The 23,788-nt window shown below is 41.5% G+C and overlaps 1 long non-coding RNA gene across 1 annotated transcript; it reads right to left on the minus strand.

Moving 5' to 3' along the window:
• Window positions 1-482: 482 nt before the first annotated feature.
• LOC113576967 (uncharacterized) lies at window positions 483-21,922 on the minus strand. Its single transcript, XR_003410567.3, has 3 exons — window positions 21,730-21,922; window positions 3,613-3,754; window positions 483-2,475 (listed from the first exon to the last, which is right to left on the minus strand). It is a non-coding gene; the product is annotated as an uncharacterized LOC113576967 (long non-coding RNA).
• Between the last annotated feature and the right edge of the window lie 1,866 nt (window positions 21,923-23,788).

Genomic DNA, 23,788 nt, shown 5'->3' on the forward strand with positions numbered 1-23,788 from the left:
CCCAGCCCCTCCCTCCTCTGATGCCCCAACCACGCAGAGCCACCCCTGCTGAGCCACTCAGAGTATTTGACCCAGAGAATGTTTAATACACATCCCCCCCCAGACGCCCAGGACCAAAGTGCCTGGAAGAGTCACGGCTGATTAGGAATCAGGCCAGAGGCCGGCCAGACCGCAGGGCCTCGAGTCAGAATTCGGTGGGGGAGCCGTGGACAGCCTACTGGAGGCTTGGACAGCTCTGCTAAAGAGGATGGAGTGCAGAGAGGCCTTTCTAATCACAAGCTGCCGTCGTTTGCGGCTCCCGCGAGCCGGCTGCAATCATGCCACAGCGCGGCGAATGGATGTTCATAGGGCGCATTATGTAGAAAGAGGCCCCATTTATTGCACTCTGATTAGAGCTGTCAGAGATCATTCCAGGCATGTTTATTTATTTATTTATTTATGTATTTGTTTGTATTTCAGAAAATAAGGCTGGAAAACTGCAAGGGAATTTGTAGCTTTTATTTAACAGTAAAGGGGCAAAGTGGAATGGGATTTTGTTGGTAAAAAAAGGAGAGAGACTGTTTGCAGAGGCAGAGTGTAACAGACACAGAGAGAGAGAGAGAGAGAGAGAGAGAGAGAGAGAGAGAGAGAGAGAGACTGAGTGAGAGAGAGAGAGGTGAGTCCCATTCTACACAATGAAAAAATACTTTAGCCATTAATCAACCTATCAGAAATGTTTAATTCTGGAGAAATTAGAGAGCGTCCCCCGAGCTGTAGTAGCCTCACTGTTCTCCCAGTGGTCCTCACTAGCCTATTACTCAGATAGCAGCAGTACCAGATCATACTCCCCTCTTACAAGAAGCTCCAGCCTGTTTATAGGACAGATATAGAACTGCACAGGAACACAAATAAGACAGTAGACCATTTTCCTCTGATGACAGAAGCTGGTTTTACCATATCCATGGAACAAAAGAATGTGTAGTAAAATATTCTGCATGTTTGGCTCTTCCACAGGCACTGTGGTGAGAGGGTGGGTCAAACGTTCAGTGGGACTTTTGCTCTTGACTGAGTAAATAAGTAGGTTATTGACCCTTAGACCAGCTGCTTCATCCATGTGCACTCTATTCCAACTCTGTGGCCAGCATTGAGATCTGGCTCAGTGCAGGTTCAACTCCCTCAGACTGAACTTTCCTAATAATCTACAGTGCAGAGGGACTTTCTGAAGGGATGCGATGCAGTAGGTCTGGGGTAGACCCTATATCTTCACTGATCTTCTGTCCGTGGTCCTGTTTCCCAGCTACTCCAGATTGAGGAAGCTGCCTGCTTGTGTTTTGTGCTTTGGGTGAGCAGGTTTACTCTCAGGTGGGAGTGAGCTCGTCTTCAGCTCAGAGAATCCGTGCAGGAAATGTTTCAGGCAGGTCAACGATGTCTGTTTACAGTGAGAGCTGATTGCTTATATAAACTGGCATGCCTAAGATGTTCATGCTGGAAAGACAACTGAGAGGAATTTATTTGGATGCCAGAGCTTTTAGGCAGTAATGTGATTTTTGATTTTGCGATTCACATTTGATTACCTCTGCTTGACTTCTCTCCCTTGTGTTTTCTTTTTTCGTTCTCTCCTTTTATGAGAGAGAAACACATCTGTTTGCTGTCATCTCTTGTGTATTTACTTCACACTTCAAGTGGTAAGGGTCCCACAATGTAGTGAGAGAGAAAGATAAAAGAAAGGAAGAGACATATAGAGACTTGTACAAATTAAGAAACATGAACATTTTTCCTGGCATCTTGTAAATGTAAAGTTTGAGCAGTGTGGCTACTACTTAGGGTGTTTTTTCTCCTCACTATGTTGTTCCTTTATCATAAGAAATAATGATAAATAATATTCACTGACATGAATAATATTTACTAAAATTTACTGACTTGAACATCCTTTTTTAGTTGTTAGATAACATGTAGTGATTGAACCAAATAAACCAGTGCTTAAGTTTTTGTGGAACAATATATGCCATCTAATAACGTCAACATATTACTTGGCTCTCTTCTGAAAAGTATAACATTTAAATTATTCATTAAATCAAATTATGTAACTTCATCTTGAGCTACGATGACTGAAGTGATGAAATTAAATGTCGTCCTTGGTATTCTATAACATTGAATAGATTTATATGCTTTAACTTTCAGCAGATTCAACTTGTGGCCTTCCTGTAGCTCTACAGGCTGCTTTAAGTGAACAAAATGCTTCTTTTCAGAGATGGTTATCTGGTGTACCCTTCTTTTTAGGCTTGGTGATTATCGATCAGGCTGCAATTGGTCCGCATCATGGCTGATCTGGGACCAGCCTGGTGCAAGCTATCGCCGTGGTTTTCAGAGCAGATCAGACAGCCAGACTGATTCATTTGGGCCACATTGATTTTCACCATGGCGATAAAGTAAATTAGAGGAGGCTGGCAAGCTGGAAGAGGTTTGCCATTCCGAGCAGCTTGTGGTTTGGCATTGCTGAAAGGAACAAAAAAATCTTTGAGAGAAAGAAAAAAATATATAAGGAGAACTTAACCAGAAAACACAACTTCCACTAAGTGAAAGTTAGTAGGTAAAGACAGAGAATAAAAAATATGGTTCAACAGTGTACCTGTACAATCAGATACACATATGTATACATATGTGACGTGACCGCCCTGGGTGGCACACGCGTGCAACACGTCACACATATGGCGTTGCTATCATTAGAATGTGGATGTGGAATGGATGTCCTCTGAGGTTTGCTGTGTGCCTGCCATTGGAGTGAGCTCCCCGTTGGGAGAAACGGTGGGTAAAGAATGGCCACGATCTCAAGGTTGGGCCGTGATCAGATAACAGGCAGTGATGAATGAGTTATAAAGCCGCCGCAGAGGGCAAGCGTTAAGGATGTGTACACATGTATGTCAGCCTCACAATTTGTAGTCGTCAACCTTTTCTGCAGCACTTATGGATCTGAGGCATCTAGAGCCTCTATGAAATTCATACCTATCTGGGGATAATATGTGTATGCACGTGCCAAACCTACATATGAAACATGGGCCCATATCAGGGACCATGACTGATGAGTGGTCCTATGAGAATGAAAATATATGACAAAGAACTCAAAACTATGAGATCCTTGCATGCTTAAGGAGCTCTGGATACAGACAGCACAGCTGGAATTCAAACCTAAAAAGAAGGGATTTGTTCCCATGCTGAATTCCTCTTCAGCTCTGTTTTATGGAGGCTCCTCTCTACCACCTCTCTCTGTGCCTCATAAACTCAATTACATTCTCATTCTTTTGTTCTTCGTCTTAGATTTTTCAGCTCAGCAGAATTTTTTTTTACCAGTAGGAGAATCCTCAACCACAGGTGACATCCAATATATCTCATCATGCATGCAGGAAAACAGTGAATTTGCAAAACAAATCTAGTCGGTGACACACTGCACGAGAAGTGTGATCAATACATGGTACTATAGCTTGCTCTCCTTCTTTCTCACACAAGCACACAAGAGCATACACTGTCCACTAGTGTCCACTGGCATGCATTTGTGCACACATGGGATCACTCTTGTAAAGCCTCTTTGCAAGTGTACTTGTAGAGTGTGGTTTTCAAGAACAATGCACAGCTCACCGTGGCCATGTGAGTCTGGAGGCGATGTGGGAGTTCTTGAGTGGAAGGGTAGCCCAGAAAAGTCTTTCTGTCTCTATCTCTCTTCCCACCACACGGAGCCACTCTCACCTACTCACCCACGCGAGGGTCAGGCTTCACAGAGCTGAGAGAGAGAAAGACAGAGAGCGTGAGAGAGAGACGTCACAGTACCCACGCCTACAGTACCCGCAGTTTCACACGGCTGGCGCGACAGGATTCACCCGCTCTTCCTGTCTCACAGAGTTTAATAATAGCATACAAGCGGCACAGTCATTAGTGATGCTCAACAAAGAGCTTCACGAAGACTTGAGAATCGCTGTGACCTCACTTCAGCAAGCTTACAAGTGTGCACAGCACACAAGTGGCCATTTTAACATTATATGATCACATTGAGGTGAGTCATGGAGCAAGCAGGAGAATGCTCAGGGCATACACAATGAAAATGAAAGTTGTGATTTAAGACAGATAATTTTACAAGTACTCCCCCGTAAACATCATCTTTTTTCTGGAACATGCTTTCAGAAAACATTTCAGTAACATTTGTATAGGAGATTGTTTAATTATAGCTTAGGTGTTTGATTTGACTTCACAGCTTCATTTAGAGGATTTATTAAATTACTGTGGTTTAAAGATTAGATCGATACTAGATTATCGTCCAAAAAAGTTGTAGATGAAGGGTTGGTTTGACACTTAACTCCTCGTAGATATATATCACTAGTTTTAAAGGTCAGAGAGATTGAGGGCATTACTGTCCCATCTATTTCTCCCTTTCCCTATCTCTCTCTCTCTCTCTCTCTCTCTCTCTCTCACTCACACTCACACACACACACACACACACACACACACACACATAGTGTTAGAGCCTGGTTTGAAACATCCTGTCGGATTTTGAAGATGAACAGATAAGGAGCAGACGGATGCATGCGTCCCTAACCATGGGCCAACGGAGTCTCGCCACGCATCTCTGAGGAGCAAGGCGGAGGGCGCAGCCCAGCTCCCCCGCCGCCAGTCGCCGTGGCAGTGACGAATGATGGACATGATGTGAGACAGCCCTCTTAAACAGTCCCGCAGAGCCTGGAAAATGTCACAAAGGATCAGCTGTGTTGCTGCTCATTCAGAAAGCACGGCTGGAGCCGAGGGGGAGTTATAATAACACAGGCATAAAAGGTGGGCCGGGATAATGCCACTGTGCTCCTGCTGGTAGCATTGCTCAGGAATTGCGCATGCCCTGAGGTAGATGTTAGAAGGGCACAGTGGACAAACATTATTAATACACCTATCAGATGCAGTTACCACACTGGCTGTCCCAGGGGGCCCTAATTAGTGGTGCCGTCCTCCTACTGTGGCAGCGCCGCTCTATTTATGCATGCAGAAACCGCGGCGCATCACTGGGGCCTCTGAGATATGGCACTCTAACCTGAGAAGGTTTCTATATGGACGGAAAACACCGGAAATGCAACCGCGATGACTTCTTGCCAGATCAGGTCTGTGCCTATGATTACTTGTGTGGGCAATCCTACTCAGAATCATGGACAAGGTCACGACATCCGCGATGTCTCTATCCAGGATATGTTCACATGGGACTTTTTTTTTTTTTTCAGCGAACAGGGTCTTATTGGAGACGGAGATCCTGACCAGATGTTTAATCTTTCCTTTCATCGAGCTCATAGCATTATCCGTGGCTTTGGATACACTGAAGACAAGAAGATGAAAGTGTGGGGAATCCAGCAGAGAGCACATGGTGGAACGCATGCTGGAAATCCCGGAGGAGTGTCCCTCCTGGCCCTTTTCCGGAAGCGCATATTTCAGCAGTACTTTTAGGCTATGTACATGTTGAGTCAGGAGACGCAGATTCTGAAATAAACAAGGCATGTGTGGGTGCATGTGTAGGGGGTGTTGATAAGGGCTTGTGTGTGTGGGTGTGTGCGCGTGGGTGCATGTGTATGTGTGTGGCAGAGGTGTTGACAGGCTAGTGAGCATGTGTATGTACAGATACAAGTGCTTGTGTGTGGAAAGGCAAGAGAGATATTTACTGTCTTTTGAAGAAAATTACTTTCTTTTTTCTTAATATTTTTACTGAGCCTGGAAGCCAAAGTAGTTTAGGTAAATTAGCATTTTTATTTATGACAGCGTATGATATGTAGATTTTAAAATATAAGTATAGGAAGATTTTAAATGCTAAATTCATGTCGTAAACAAAATGGTTCATGCACCGTAAATGCTAGCATCTATCATTTGAAAAAGTTGTGACTTTAATTGTTCTCCCAGGCACACCGATGCTTAATTACATGCACCTGGCTATATGGAGAACTGTGTATCCCAGCAATCATCATCCTGCCACTGATTAGCTGACACAGCATTATATAACATCAGAAATATACAGACTGGGTCAGATCCATTTAGTACATACACACACACACACACACACACACACACACACGACTCTCAGGAAATCCCTTTTCAGTGCTTCTAATGAATGTTTCCTTCAAGCGCCATTATTTCCACCTTTAATTCTCTTTACATCTCTCTTTGAACCTCTCATCAACACCCATCTCTTTCAGAACCCATGAAAAGTGTGACTCATCCAAACCTGTTCAAGTTGTCTCTGTAAGATCTCTCAGCAGATAAATGAGAAATGAATAACAAATGAAGCAAATTATGTGTACTGTAATCACCAAATGTCCTCTAATCATAATCAAGCCCATAATTTTTTTTTCTTCATGCCCTTGTGCAGGATCACATAAAGGGTGGGGAATAAAAGTGGAGCTTATGTCTTCTGTTAAGAGGTCAACTTGCATCCGTAAGCTGAGTGTCGCTGGCTCAGTCCAAAATATTCCAAGTGTGAATGAACCAAGAAGCTCTGTCAGCTGCAGTTTGGCAGTAAACTAAGCCTTCTACAGACTAGCCTTTTCCCATTCCAGTGTCTTCTTTCTAATCTCTGTAAATCATGTCTGCTTTCTCAGTAACTTAAAACATCCGTTCCCCACAATGCAAATGAATCACGGCACATGACTCCAAACTTAACAGCACAGGGGAATTTACATGTGGCTCAAAGCCAGTGTACAAAAATGGCAGAGGGGGGTTGTCAAATTGTACTTTCAGTTGCTTACACAAAACAACAGACTACACCTGAAAAGCAACTGCAGTATCCTGAGAAACATCAATGGAGATTGTACACATTCAAAGCCCTTTTTCATTATTTCAGACATGAGTGTATGTCATGTTCATTATGCATAGGTTCCTGTCTGCATGCTACTCACTGCACATGGCGTTTGGGACTACGATATATGCATTCTCTGGTCAAAGGCTTTCATGTGTTTGAAGGGTTGTCGGTGGGTCAGAGGTAGAGAAAGCTGAGCTAGAGAATAGAAGAAAACAACAGAGGAAGCCTTGCATGAATGTTGAGATTGCTCATCCTTAGTTTGAAGGGAGAGAGAGAGAGAGAGGGAGAGAGAGAGAGAGAGAGAGAGAGAGAGAGAGAGAGAGAGAGAGAGAGAGAGAGAGAGAGAGAGAGAGAGAGAGGAGAGAGAGAGAGAGAGAGAGAGAGAGAGAGAGAGAGAGAGAGAGAGAGAGAGAGAGAGAGAGAGAGAGAGAGAGAGAGAGAGAGAGAGAGAGAGAGAGAGAGAGAGAGAGAGAGAGAGAGAGAGAGAGAGAGAGAGAGAGAGAGGAGAGAGAGAGAGAGAGAGAGAGAGAGAGAGAGAGAGGGAGAGAGAGAGAGAGAGGGAGAGAGAGAGAGAGAGAGAGAGAGAGAGAGAGAGAGAGAGGAGAGAGAGAGAGAGAGAGAGAGAGAGAGAAGAGAGAGAGAGAGAGAGAGAGAGAGAGAGAGAGAGAGAGAGGAGAGAGAGAGAGAGAGAGAGAGAGAGAGAGAGAGAGAGAGAGAGAGAGAGAGAGAGAGAGAGAGAGAGAGAGAGAGAGAGAGAGGAGAGAGAGAGAGAGGAGAGAGAGAGAGAGAGAGAGAGAGAGAGAGAGAGAGGAGAGAAGAGTTTTAAAAATGTGAAAAAAGCAAAGGAAAAGAGTGGATGACAGAATATTCACAGCATGCTCTTCCTTTGGAGCAGAGTGAAATGTGTGAGGACTGGGAGAAGCTGACCCATACTCTCAATGCCTCGCTTTTATCTGTCAACTACAAACTGTAGTCTACCCAAGAGGTGTAGTGTACACACACACACACACACACACACACGCACGCACGCACGCACGCACGCACGCACGCACGCGCACACACACGCACACACACACAGACACACAGAGTGTCTGGCTGGAGATAAAATCTTCAACACAATGTCTTCTTCTTCTTCTTCTTCTTCTTCTTCTTCTTCTTTCTTCTTCTTCTTCTTCTTCTTCTTCTATGTACTCTGAGGTTTTTGTTGTTAAAATCTATAGCAGTTTTCTTTTTACAAACATGTAGTGTTGAAAAAGGATAATAGTAGATATTATCTAAACACCAAAAACCTTCTTTCCTAAGCACTACTTTAATTGGACAGGAAAGATGGAAATTGTAACAGCTTTTCAAAGATGACCTAGTCAGGCCCTTATTTCCTGTCACTGTTGAGAAATTCTTTCAGCTGACAGTTAATTTATTTATTTATTTTTCAAAAAAGCCATGCTTCCAGCTTAGAGGTCATGACCTTTAGTCCTTCCATCACCAGTGTGACTTCCTTAGTTTTCACCTTGCCCTTTTTGTTTCTTTCCTCCTTCAGTTTCTGGATTTTCTCTAGCATCTCATATTCCTTTTTGCCATCACTGGGATCACCCCATCTGTCAATGCTGCTGTTTTCTGCTTCTTATCCTTTTTTTGCTGTATCTGGTTGGTTTGCCATTACTTGTCTATCTGTCCAGATCTGAAAGTCCCACAGGCCCACAGCAGAGCAGGGCCCATGCCTTATTAAAGTGTAGTGATGGAATAAGGTGGATGAGGCAGGCAGGACAGAAGCAATAGGTCCCTGACATTTAATTTATTTCCACAGGCCACCGTGAAGGGAGGTTTGTGCACTTGAAGCAACATACCACTGAACCACTTCTCTGTGTTTCTCCATAGCTTGCAAAATTTTACAAAATGCCTGTGATAATGTGCAGCAGTTGGAATGATTCCTCAGATTGGTAAGAGTTGCACAGAGCGATTTGGAAGGCAAAGTTGTTAATGACGTTTGCCATGCAGCCTCTGACATGGAGCCACAGTTCCACATTCCCACTCCGTATCTGCCTCCCTCCTCGCCGGCTCCATGCTGACACCTCCCACTGAATACCCATGCAGGTTGTTTATAGACTCTTACAAATTAAATGAAAACTTATGGACTCTTACAAATTAAAACGCTTACAAATGCTCATGTTCTACTGATTGGACTTGACAAAGTCTTGCTGTTTTTTCTTCTGCTATAGGTAACAGCATTGATTATAGGATTTGCTCAGATAAAGATTCTCTGCCAATGCTTCCCATTTGTTACAATGGCAAAAATGATATTGACAACCCCATAGCTATTCCTTGATTGCTTTTATGGAGCACTGTATTTAAGCATGTGGATAACATAATTTTCAGACTTTCAACCAACCTGAACACCAGTAGCCAAGTAAATAACTTTGCAATGTGAAAGAACTGTGAAGTCACCAACAGCCCAGGAAAAGACAATAAGGGTGAAAAAAATATAAAGATACAACACAACAGAACACTTCAGAGAAGTATGTGACCCAGGATAGGTCTTTATTGATCCTTTTGCAAATTTAGCTCTGGTATTTCACTTTTACTCTTGATCTTCCAACAGGATCTGCCAAACCAAGGGCAGGGTTCACAAGCAATCCAGAACTGCAGCAGGGCATCCCAGGGAGAAAGCACCATGAGGTTGCTCTGCCTTAGTTCTCCCAGTGCGAAATGATGTATGCTTTGAGCTTGAATCTGCACAATCCAGGACTTAGCAACAGAGGGGAGGTGACTGGCTGTGGTAGGCCTGTAGAGGAGAAGCGCAGGGGTTGAAATGCCACTGGATATCCAGGCCCAGTCTGAGTGGAATGAGCCCAAGCCTGGCTGTGAAAATAATGAAGGAAGCTGTAGAGAAATATCAGCTAAAGGGTTTTGGCAACTGTACGCTATAAGATGATTGGTGATAGATACTGCAATATATTGATTCGTTACTGTGTTTATGCCAACCCCCTGCCCTGGAGATACACTCGGCCCAGTGTAATGTTCCCCTGATTCAACTTGTGAATCAATTAAGTTAGCTTGAATCAGTTGTGTTAGAGCAGACGAACAGGACTGAGCAGTGCTGTGGTCCATCGGGACCAGTGTTTAAGAGCCCTGCTGTTCAAACGGATTTTCTAGTCACGAGCCAGGAGTACTCATGCTGTCAACATTTTATGCTTTCCATTTCCAGACTAACACTCCCGTTTTGAACTTATGAGGGCCCTGGCAGATAGCCACAGAGTTAAGCCATGTCAGAGAAGGGAAAGGGTGTGGTGCACAACCAGGACTGGGAAACATGGGTTTAAGGCAGAGGGCAAAGAAGGCCAGGTTGATAATATGCTACAGTTGCAAGCAAAATTATTCAAAATATTCAACTCCCAAATTAGATTTATTAGCCACATTTACAATTGTTCAGCTGTTTGCAATTAGCAAAATCAAACAAGAACAATTTTAAGTAGCTCAACACAACTAATATAACAAGTGGTGTCTTCAAATTAAATGCAAAATGCCACTTTTAATGACTACTGCAGGCGCAGAATTATTCAACTCCTTTATGACAAGCATATTCAGTACTTAGTAGAGCACCCTTTGTTGTTATGACCTGCTGCAAACATGATGCATAGTCAGACACCAGCTTCTGGCAGCATGCCTCAGGAATCTTAGCCCATTTCTCATGGGCAATGGCCTCTAGTTCACTAATATTCTTGGGTTCGTTTCTTCAAATCCTACCAAAGACTATGGGGGTTCAAGTCAGGTGACTAATGGCTAATCCAGAATCTCCCAGGATTTCTTCTGAAACCAAACCTTGGTGGATGCTGATTCTTGGGATCATTGTTCTGTTCGAAGGTCCAGTGACGCCCACTCTTTAGCTTCCTTATAGAAGGCATGACGTCTTCTCTGAGGATTTCCTGAGACTTATTGAATCCATCTTGCCCCCCACATGCTGCAGATTTCTAGTGCAGCCCCAGAGCATCATCAGGCCATTGCTATGCTTTTCTGTAGGCAAGGTGTTCTTTTCAGAGTATGCTTGATCCTTTCTCCTCCAGACATTCCACGGAGCCATAGGCCCAAAACGTTCCAGTTTGTTTCATTGCTCCACAAAACAGAAACATATTGGAGCCAACTTTTCTTGTGCTTTTGGGTCAGCAGCACAAACACCTTGGAGTTCGGGTATGGAGACCTTCAGCGTTTAGTATGCGGCTTACTGTGCAAAGTGAAACCTCAGTGACTGCTACCACCAAATTTTGGGGAAGATCTTTTGCAGTCACTCAAAGGTTTTTGACCACCTGCCTCTTTAGTAATATGGTGGCTGCTGGTGATCACCTCCTCTTTCTGTCACATCCAGGTAGTGGAGCCATCATTCCTTTAACTTTGAATTTGCAAACAATGCTTCCAACTATATCTATAGGAACATTCGGTGCCTTTGCTCTCTTTTCCTTGTTTGTGGAAGGCACAACTTTGGTCTTTTTTGGACAACTCTCTTGACTTATTTCTAATATGTAAGCAAATTTCACAGTTGACAAACTCCTAGCCAGTCTAGGTATATGATGTGTTTTAACTCAAGTACACGTGATGCAACTAATGAAGCCCCTATTTAGTTGCATCAGGTATATTTGGGACAACACCTGATTTTTCCAACGTGTGCTCTTATGAGGAACTTTGTTCAGGGGGTTGAATATTTCTGAGAGTTGCACTAGCCATTAAAAGTAGCATTTCATGTTGAATTTGGAGAAACCACTTGTTATAATAGTGGTGTTGAGCTATTTAAATTGTTCTTGTTTGATTGGTTTATTCCAAGCAGCTGAAAGTTTGTAAATTTTGCTAATTCATCTAATTTGCAATGGGGGTTGAATAATTTTGATTACTATTGTACTTTTTTTATTGTACTCTGTGGATTGAATGGGAAGTTGGATAGTACTTTCTCTCTGTTGATCTTTCATTCCCTACATCCCGCTCATACACTGCTTTGAACAGGTAACAATGGCTACAAGTGACTCATGAGAGAGGAATTTTCTAGCCACAAGTCACACACCTCTAGAGATAAAATGCCTCTGAAACTGAGTAAATAAGGCTGCACAGACAGCCACATGCCGGACCACTAAAACTGTTCAGTTCAAAAGCCAATAAAAATTCACAAATCCACAGATCAAATCACTGTCATAAATCCTCTGGCATGCCAGACCAAATTTGTTTATTACACCTCTAACATAATACAATACAATACTCATGCAATATTACATTCTGTTTTCAGATAGCCAATGTATGGGCGAGGTAAAATGCCGTGTCATATAGTCCTATAAGGGAACATTTTTCTTGCTGTGTAACTACATGAATTTGATTGGCAAGTCAGACCAACAGACCAACCCCCTCATGCATATTGGCGGCATGTCTGCCAGCCACTACTCTGGTCTTCTTTCTTCTCCTTCAGTGATTTTCCTTTTAAAACTGTACTACTTTAATTGTATAACCACACAAGTCAAGGTAAGCTTCAGAGCACCAGGTATGCAAATCACAAATAATGATATGCATCCATCTTTCGCAAAAACACTGAAGTTACCGCATTGAAAATGTTTTGAAAGCATGCAGATAGGTTTGTCATAAATATGCATAAAGGTCAGAATATCACTAATGAGTAACAGAAGGAGCAGAAATACAACACACTGTGGGTTTTCTTGCATAGGCGCTAAAACAAACAGGATAGGCTTGTTTCCTCTGTTAGCTTTATTCTTAGCTGATGCTAAAGGCAAACGTGTGCATGGGGTGTCAAACGTGCTTGTGTTCAGGTATGACCTCGTGTAATCTCAGTGATTCCCTTGTGTACCTACTCATGCAGCGGAAGGTTGACGGGGAAAGGAAGACACCCGCTGTTCTCACCTCCAGGAGAGAGGTGTGTGCTATGCGGCTCATGTTCCTCCCCCTTCTCCCTATCCTTGACTCACTTCTCCATCGCTAGTATTTTTTAAATGTTCTTAGATTATATTAAGCTTATAGTAATTGTAAGATGGGATCTCCCTCCTCTTCAGCACAAGCATCACTCCAAAGCTGTTAACCACCCCTGTATTTATTTGGTTATATACTTATTTACTTATTTATTTACTACATACAGCTTACTCTCTCTTATCCTTCAGCACGTGAGTCAGGGCTGTTACCCGCAGTGATCAGTCCTTATCTCGCCGGCGCTTCAGGGGGGCCTGAGGCTGCTTTGGACATGCTGTGTCACGCTTTGATGTTGACCTCCACATTATCTCTGGCTAAAATTTCCCCTGCATGAGATGCCATGTTTGATCTTTCGCTATGGTAGCCCACAGAAATGGCCCAGCTTTCCGATTAATTGAAATGCTGAGATCTTTGAAGTGCGACTACAGTTTAAGAGGTTAAGAGAAAAGAGACTGCAGAGGAAAGGAGGAGGGGGGGGGGGTAAGAAAATTCCCCCCTCTCATCTGTCTATATGAATGAAGCAAAGCTAGATTGAGTGAGCTAGGTTTATTCTGGAGCAGACTGCAAATCATAGTCATTGAAACAGCGGAGGGTTAAGGCACAAGCAGACAGCCACATCAGTGGCTTAGAGAAGGCTTAATATTAGAGAACCAGTAACCAACAGGTCGTTAACAGTGAAGGGAAACAGACAAAAAAAAAAACCCAGAGGAACTAGCAAGCTCAGGAACTAGCAAGCTCAAGGAAAACCTTGAGAACAAAGAACCAGGAACAAGAAGACTAGAAAAAAACAAGGAAACTGACTTGGCACAAGACAGGAAGAATGGACATAATCACAGTGGCTAATGGCGATGGAACAAGAGACATGTGTGAGGGTGGGGTTGAAGAGTGAATAGGCAACATCAACGGTGGAGAAAGAAACACCCATAATCCAAAACAAACACAAAGGCAAATAAATAAATAAGCGTAAATAAATAAATAAGTGAGAGATCATAATGTTTGGATAGTTTCAAATACTAGGCTTCTAAAGAGATATGAAGATGCTTGATAATTTTTATTTATTTATTTATATTTATTTAGTTATCTAGCTAATTATATACTTAGCCTGGATAAGTGTAACAAGTGAGAGTAATTTAATTGGATTTCACATGGATTCAATTCATATGAAGAAAAACTGCTACTGCTAAACCTGCTTCAAACACCTAAACTAGTACTGGCTTATATGCAACATAGGCTCCAAAATCCATTTTGAGGTCAGAAGTAAGGAGTAATGAGAGGCTACCTAAGACACATCATCCAATCAGAATTATACTTTTTTTTTTTCCAGATGAATTCAGATACCTGCAATCAGTACAGTCATTTGTTCCATTCTCAGCTAATATCTATTTGTATTTTTCTTGCATTTTCCATCCGTGTTTTTCTTTCCTCCTTCCTCTGTCAGTGATATAAATCCACATTTGGTCTTTTCTCATTTGTGTTCTTTGCAGGTGGTATACTTGTTTCATTCCACTTTCTATTCTTTCTATTTCATAGTTCTTGAGAGGGTGTCTGGTATGATCAGTGAAGTGTTATAACCTGCAGTGACAAATATATAATGGAATAACTCCAATGTCAGGTAAGATAAGTCACAAGTGGAGTCAAATGGATTTATGGGCAAATGCCCATTAATGTCACTGATTAGGTATGCACATAATACAGAGTTAGGGAAATTCACATATTTGACATAATGCATATATTTTGTAGATTCTATGTTGCTGAAATTAAACAGTGCTGATTCATTTCGAATGCTTCAATAGATGCTTCAATTCCCTCAGTTTGACACCAATGAAGCTATGGTCTCATACAGCATATGCTTTTCCATTTATCCAGCTAACAGACCTGCTGATTAGAGCTACTTTTGCAACGCACACATCCACACAAAATGACCAATAACAAAAGCTTTACACAATAGGGTTAATAAAGGTCATGCTAGTATGGTCAGGTCGACACAGCCATGCTGCTTTTAAATGTTACATAAATATCTCTTTCACACACACACACACACACACACACACACCCACCCACGTACGCACGCACGCACACACACACACACACACACACACACACACACTTGCTTTTTGACATAGATGCTCCATTTTGTTGGCATTTATCTTTCAGGTTTATAATTTCAGACAGGACCTCTGTTTTGCTTTGCCACATAAACTTTCTTACACCATCATAAAGCTCTATCAATATTTTACTGTTTGTTTCCTGAAGCGCAGACAGCAACAACTGATACTTAGAAAGAGGAAACACACTAAGTGCACTTACCATGTCTTTCCAGATGTAAAAAACCCTGATTCTTTAATGGCTCTCTTTTGATGAGACTGATAGATCTCTGCTTCCATTATGTTTGCTGGCTGATTCCCGCACAAGCTATGATGGACCTTTAGACATTGCTGCATTTTGCTTTAATGCTGAATGCACTCTGAATTGTCCTGAAGTCAGCAACAATCTGTACATTACAGACTGACTAGTCACTTCATTACAGCAACCTAACCTGCATCTACACTGACTGGCCATAATCTCATATGTACCTTATAAATGTTACCTATTCAATTACAGACTGTAAACAATACGCTGTCATGCAGTTTGTCAGTTACCCTCTACCCCATTTATCACGGATTAGTTCCTACACCACAGCTGATCAGATAATATTTTCAACAGATGGCACTGTCATGGAAGTGGCATGGTAGAAGTGTATCAGGCACAACATTGTTGCTGGGGTTTTTACTGTCACTGCTGGGCTCAAAGAATGGGCTACTATCCAAAACACATCCATCCAACAGCAGGTCTTTGGCCAGAAACTGATAACTGCTTGAGAGTTCTAATACATGGTTTAGCGAACACTAATAGCACATGGCAAAAGATGCATGTTAAAGTCTCTAAATGTACTATAAGGTGCTTCTAATTAATAAATGTTCCTAATAAAGTGGGTGGTGAGTGTATTGCTCCAAGTACTGGGATAACTCACATAAATCCCAGGTTCACTGAGGAGGAGTTAGCATGTGCCATCTTCGGATTACTATGCTCACATGTAATATTATCACACTGTCAGCAATTAGTAAGAAAAATTCAAAAATTCAAGACAACATGAGTCGTACACATGAGAGGGTCAGGGAGAAACACAGAGAGAGAGAGAGAGAGAGAGAGAGAGAGAGAGAGAGAGAGAGAGAGAGAGAGAGAGAGGTGCATTTGCTTATAATTATTGCATTCAGTATGAAAGTGAAGGAACATGCTGGATTGTAATGGTCCAGAGGACAAATTAATGTACATCAAGGGAACATGCCAGAAGGTGCATTTTGACAGAGGCATGAAGTTGTTCCTAGAAACAGGCTGAAGGCCAACATACAAAACACACTTCTAAAGAACATTTATTTTTATTTATTTTATTTATGACCTACGCCACTTAAGCCTTGCTTGTGTGAATAGGAGCTGCAGTGTGTGTATGGGACAGTCTTGGTAGCCTGTATAAGGTTTCAGGTTGAACAGACATCTGTCCGTGACTGCATGAATCAGGCCTTTATGAGATTCGTAGATTGCCTCTGTTGTGGTGCCAGCATACACTAGTGGAATTGGTCTTAGAACAGAGCCTGGAGCCAGACAGGGTAGACTGCACACAAATGTTCAGGTGAAATTATATTAATGCATATGGATATAGGTCCAAACAAGAAAGCTGAGGTGCTTTAGGCACACCTGTTTATACACATGTATAAATGCATAACGTGGACAGTGAACAGATCCTTGGTTTTTCAGCCCATACCTAAGTAAAATTGTTGTTTCCCTTTATTTATAATCACACATAGCACAATCGCATTGGTAACTTTAGTATTCAGTAACTTTCTACACCATTGGTTTCCCACTGGCCTAAAACACACTCCATTGGGGCGACTGTTTAATCCATCGAAAGCCCAGATAAATCTCCTTTTCAAAAATGAGAAGCTTACCATGAAGTCATTCAGGCTTAGTGTATTTTATGTTTACTCAAAACATGCTGAATAACACTAGGCTTTGATACTGTGGTTTTTTTTGGAGCGTCTCGTAATCGGAACAGTATGTCCTAAACAGTATGTAAACATCCACACAAATAAAATCAATGAGACCCAACAGAAACCATAGTTTGTGACTTTTTATCATTATCTAAGTTCACACATCACCATACTGTGTTTCCAGGTTTTGTAAAAGAGATTTGACAGGGTCTTTATTAGCCTAATCACACAGTTGGACTGTGTTAAAGGCCATAGGGAACCCAAGGTGTAGCATTATGTTTCTCATCTCTAAAACTATCAGCAAAATTGTGCCATGTACGATTATAAATTATGGGAACTAATATTTTTAACAGGGTAGAAAATGGTAAGATAATCTTTTAAAGATTTTATTTCTGGGTGCAATCGTCATTTCTGATTGATGGCTTACAGATGGCAGCCATCCATTAAACATAAGACGAGGTGGTGAGGGTGTACCTGAGGTTGAGGTTCAGGAGACTCATGGGAAATGGAGGTTAGTCTGCTGAAAGCTACATGAGCACTGCTAAGTCCTGGTCTTGGTGGAAGTGAACCCATGTTTATTCGGAGCTGTCTCATTTAAAGTTTGCGGCACTCTTCGAAAATGTAGTCCAGGCTGACTTTGAATTTCCTATCATTCTACATATTTATTGAGTGCGGTTTGAATTGCGAGGAAAGAATGGGCAACCATAAGGTAGGTGGAACAGACAGAAGAAGATACAGGGAGATTGATATTTAACAAAAAAAGGCATGTGTTTGTATGTTTATGTGTGCATGCAGGTGTGTGTTGTGTGTATGTGTTGCACACACAGCAGTCAAGGGCAGATTAGGCCCACTGGATTATCTGATGCTTCTCTGATTTTGCAATAGCGGCACATCTAACAAAACAGGGTGCAACATGTGAATGCTTGGCAGCCCAGTGAGATTCTAAACTAGACTCCCCCAGTTTCATCATGCAACCTACTCACTCACACACACACACACACACACACACACACACACACACACACACACACACACACACACACACACACACACACACACATACACACAAAAGAACACAAGAAGAGATTTTGGTTGATTTTTCCAAGTAAACCTAGAGTCAGTATTGCTCACAGCTAAATTACATTACTCTTTACTAGTATTGCCCTGATGCTAAGAAAGCACTAAAATAAAATAAGCTTTAACCGTGACAAATGTGAAGCACAGTTTCTGTTGCAATACCCCATACATTATCGATTTTAGTTTGACTATACACACAAACATCCCCCAGGGCTCATCTGTTTTGGTTGACAATTAATAGTGCCATAGCCCAGTATCAGACAGGGGACATGTCTAATTTACTGACTGCCTTAAAGTCCCTTTGGGTTGCCAAATAACTAAGTGCTAATTGAAGGACACGGAGAAGAGAAATGAGGAATGACATCAGAGTCAGTCAGGCATGACAGGAAGAAAAAAAACGCCCTTTGCGGAGACGACTTTAGATATTTGTCCAGAAAACAGAATCTATTATCTCTCCAATGTTAAAACTTTAACACTCAAGAAGGAGAGAAATGTCAGAATCCCCTTACTGGCTGTAGACAGGATGAGAGGTTGGATGTGGGTTATAGGTAGGGTGTGGATGAGTAAGGATGGGTTATAGGTATGAGTGGATGAGTAAGGTTATAGGTATGAGTGGATGAGTAAGGATGTAGTGTGTGTCTGTGTGTGTGTGTGTGTGTGTGTGAGAGAGAGACAGAAAGAGTGAATCTGAGTCTATGAGGCACAGCTATTGAGCACTGGGCCAAAGAGGACTAAAAACCCCTTACTTTTATTATCATTCCATGCTTGGACACAAGAAAAACTCTTGTCGTGGGTTCATGGGGAGCAAGGGAGAAAAAAACAGGGACCATTTCACCCCACCCCACTGGAGCTAGACAGCCTAAGTTATAAACTATTATGAAACTGCTATGAACCATTGAGCAGTGATGGACGCTGGTGAGGATGGAAGCATAGCTTTTGGTTTTTCCGTTCCATTCCTTTCATTTCCTTTCCTAAGATCTGATTTAAGTCTGCAAATCACATTTCTCTTCCTATATGTATCACCTTTCTGTCTGCATACTTCAAGCTTGTGGCAGGGAGAAGACATCTACACTGTTTTCTTGAAGATGCCAGCTGTAGCATTTGCAAGAAGTGCCCACATTCAAATCTTAGAGAGCTAGCAAGTGACAAAGAGTTTATCTCTATCTCATCTTTGAAAGTGTCTTTTCTTCACATTTCTGTAGCTGTTGTTAAGTGCTTCTTCTGATTACCCCTCATATGAGATAAGAGTTGAAGTGTGGTGTAAGTGTCAGTTTATAAACCTGTAAGGTTATCATCTCAAACTTTTCAGCATAAATGAGGCTGTAATTCTTTGAATGCTGAAATGTGGGGCGCAGGAGAGTTTAGGATGGAATGGCGGGATGTTGGATAGAGTAGGAAGCCCATTCACCAGAATGCAGGAAGCTCCTTCTAAGATTGCAGTAATCATTTTTTTACGCACCAGCAATAATGTCAAACTTACATAAAGCAAACTTCAAAGCTACACTTCAGAAGTAGAGGTGCTGTCTCAGATCTTTTATCTTTCGTGTGTAAACTTATATTACACCAAACTTACATTTTTTGGAGAGAACTTTATTAAAATTGCTCAAAACTTAATCACATGTTCAAAACTGAATCACATGAATCATCACTAACATTTTTATGTTTTCTAATACCTCTGCTTTCTTTATGGAGGTAATGAAAGTCCCATAAACAGTTTAGATTTGACACTATAGTTGAACTAGCTTAAGTAAAATCAACCTCAACTGTGTCACCTTTTGGCATACTTGTATAATATGAGATGAAAAATCTCTCAGTTGCATTAAAACCCAAAAGATTCCCTTATTCCCTTCCCCTTGAAACATATTGGAATGACACTGAGCAGATCTATGGCATTATCATTATATAAAACCCTACAGCTGTATGGAACTCATTACCATAATAACAACTATGTAAACATATAAATATGTAACATTGGGGATATAATACATAAATGATATGAGCTGTTTCTTCAGAGGTCTCCTTTATGTGAATGAGAAATCAAATATGTGTAGAGGAGAATTTCACACATTGAAAAAAGTATATATTTGCTTATATTTAATGTCAGTGTTACTAGCTGAGCTAGTGTTTATTTCTGTATGTTCATACATCCAAAGACATTTGTTGCCCTCTAAAATCTCTGAACTAATCTCTTAAATACCCCCAATAGGAGATTTTGTCAGGTACTGACCTATCAGACATGTCAATGTTGGTTACACCCAAGAAAATCCCTGGTTTACAGTGCCACACTGTGGGAAATGGGAAAGACTAACAGGGGTCAAAGAGGTGACATGTCATGCGTGGCAGAGTATCACGGTCGTGCTGTTATGACCTTAAAGCAGGGAGATATAATCGTGCTTTTTATAGATACTATTCACTCTCCAGTCATGTGTGTGTCAATAAGCACATGGAACAAAAGCACCAGGACCAAGAAAGCTATTCTTAACACACCCACATACTCTCACACACATGCTCTCTCAGTGGCAGCTGGTGGAAAACATTACCTACTAGGTGGGGCTGTTGGTGACATACTCCCTCCAGCAACCAATACAACTTAACACAAACTACTAGGGCTCTGTGAAATAGCCAGTAATTTCTTTTCCATTTTCATTAAAAATCAACAATAATAAATGACAATTATCATTGATTGCAACTCTAATGTGTTCAGATAGAAGGGACTTTATGCGTCATTATTGCAGTGGACTTAATATTATCTAGCTATAAATTAAGTATCAAAAGGAAATTAAACATTAAAACTGCCTGGACTGCCTTATCTCAGTTCGCCAGAACCACCACTGAAACACACAGCTAGCTAGTACCTAAACCAGTTAAGCTAGCTAGCTAATAATTAGCGAACTAAGTTAACGTTAGCTAAAAGTTAGCGTTAAAGAACACTAGCGCAAACCGGGGTTTCACGAGAAAAGCTAACCTAGTTCATTGGTACTATAAATGAAAAACTAATACAAAATACACAACTTCGCTAGCTATTCACTACAGTAAGCTATTCACTACAGTATAGTTTCTCCACCAAAGTTCTAACCAAAATGGATTTTAGAGAAAATATCTTAGCGTTACTGAATTTGGGGCACCTGAAATGTCGCGTCTCGAGTAACCGCGTTCACCACTGTCAATACAGTCAGTTGTCTCTACTCCACCTCTGACTGACTCAATGATCAATAACGTCAGTTGTCTCTGCTCCAGCACTGACCGACTGTCATCAATAACGTCAATTGTTTCTACTCCACCACTGACTGACTCTGCTTGGGGCGCTAAGTTAATCAGATTCGAGGACGCTGATTGGCTACATTTATGTCGCTGTATGCGTATTTTGTGTCAGCAATTGGCTGCGCTGTTCCTCTGCTTGGACAATATTTCTAGTGCCCCAGAAGAGAGGCAATGGACCACTAAGCTAATTCCCCCCGGTATACGTGATATATTATACATTATTGTTCATTTTTAATACATTCATACTTAAAATAAGTAGTTATAAATGATTATTTTAAAACTGTTCATTTTTAAAAATGAAAATAAGTAACAATTAACATCAGGGCGTGCCCTAGCACTCTCTCTTGGCCAGCCGCCAGGGCTCTCTCCATGTTTGTCGGTAAGCTAATGGAGAGAGTACCTGAAACTATAAAGCTTTTGTACACTAATATACACATAGAAACGCACAAATCATAAAAGAGAAAAAAAAAAAACATATTGATGTCTATCTCCTCTTTTTCTTTGTGGGGACCAGCCACATGTCTCTAGACATGGTTCTCATGAAGGTCCAAATAACTAATCCCCCCCCCCCCCCCCCCCCCCCCACACACACACACACTCACACATACACAAGGAAGCACTTGCCTTTGTAAGCACCTTTCAGCAAAATCTCCCATGTTTCTGCCCTTCTGTTTGGTATTGCCGAGTGAAAACTTGCCGATGCGTCATTCGTCTGCTTTTCTTTTATAGAAGTGTGCTGCATACTGCCAGTATCACAGCCGAAGCAGCAGCAGTGGAGTACAGTGAAGCTGGAATTCGTTTGTCTTGACACGAAAGTTAAAATAGAAACCCACGTTCTTATATCTGACTGTTGTATGTCAACACAGAAGTACTTTGATGACATGAATGAAGACAGAGATACTGTCTGTGTGTGTATATATGCTTGTGTGTATGCGTATGTTTGTGCTGTACACAAAAACCACTCTAGAGGATTTGGGAAAAAGTGGTGTGTGTGTGTGTGTGTGTCTGAATGTATGTGTGCGTGTGTGTGTGTGTGTCTTTCTGTGTGTGTGTGTGTGTGTGTGTGTGTGTGTGTGTGTGTGTCTGAATGTATGTGTGCGTGTGTGTGTGTGTGTGTGTGTGTGTGTGTCTTTCTGTGTGTCTGCCTGTCTGAATTTTTGACTAAGAATATTTTCTAGTATATTCTCTCTCTTTCTGTCTCTGTCTCTCTCTGTCTCTCTCTCTCTCTCTCTCTCTCTCTCTTTCTCTCTCTCTCACACACACACACACACACACACACACACACACACACGCGCGCGCACTCATACACACCATTTTTTTGGCAAATCCTCTACAGGGTTTTTTGTGCACAGCACTGCATGTACCTCTCTGGTACATTGTGTGGATTTTGCCTTTGATATTTTTCCTGCTGGTTCACAATAAACATGACTTTGATTCCAAAATCTTGACCCACCTCTTCATCATCATCATCATCATCATCATCATCATCATCATCAATATCATCAATATATGCTGCTAGGCACTTACAGTACCATGAAACCATACACAGAAAAACAACATTTGTATGTACACTTCCTTGCCATATCTTATAGGTGCATTTAATGTATGTACAATTACAGACTTGAGTGCATCTGTGGTATTACACAATTTGATAGCTAACCCCATTCATTAATGCTTAATTTCTGAGCACATAACCAGTGCTAAGTGAATATTATTTGGATGGCAGGCCATTCTCAGCAGCAGTCACACCAGCATGGTGGTGTCATAGTAATGGGCATTGTTTGAGAATGAATGTATTAGCCACAACAGTGTTGCTGGTGGTACTACACATATCATTGTAACTGCTGAGTTGAGAATGGCCTTCCACCAAGCCAGTAGTGGCCCAGTGACCACAAACTCACCATTAATGAAGAATTGAATGATGGGTATATATTCTATGCAACAGATGGGTAGTTTCTAATTGTACACCTACAAGATATTTCTAGTAAAAATATATATTTCAAGTAAAGTGGGTGGTGTGTGTGATCTATAAACCTGCAGTTCACACAAAGCCTGTAAACAGTGAGTAGCAGAAAGGCATTTAAAAAGCATCCAACCTGTGTTTGAACTAAAATGACTTTCAATCTGAGAAGTCAGAGACATCGTAGCTCCCTTCGAGACTCACATTTTTTTAATCAAGTGCTAAACTGCCCATAAAGAGAAACAATGATCAGTTAACTTAGTTAGATCACTGCACATGTACTTATGCAGATGCATGGATGAGTGGTCTGTGTGTTTAGACATGACTCTTACAGCCTTCCGGACCTCCCTTTCATATGTTTTGTGATGACAATGCGAAACGCTCACCTCTGACTTTTCACTTGTCTGGTCTCTTCTACAAACTGCGGTTTCATGGTGGTAATTATTGTAATGAATTACTGTAATTATCACTCTGGTCTTTTTCAATGAGCGCTCCTTATTTTCTGGGCTTTGTCTATGATTGGTCACTGTCGCAGGCATTCCAGGCTATTGTTATTGTGAAAATGCTGCCTTGGTTTATTTCCTATTTTACGCCTCTTCTCTTTGGCTGAATTCTATTTTGCTTGTTACCCTAATGTTACATCTGTAGACAGCCTAATGCCTTTGGGAAACCACAAAAGCATTACGGTAGAGATTACATAATTTAAGAAATTTATTCAACTTT

Source organism: Electrophorus electricus, chromosome 6 (assembly GCF_041902795.1).
Source record: "Electrophorus electricus isolate QZ-2024a chromosome 6, ASM4190279v1, whole genome shotgun sequence".
NCBI classification, from domain to species: domain Eukaryota; kingdom Metazoa; phylum Chordata; class Actinopteri; order Gymnotiformes; family Gymnotidae; genus Electrophorus; species Electrophorus electricus.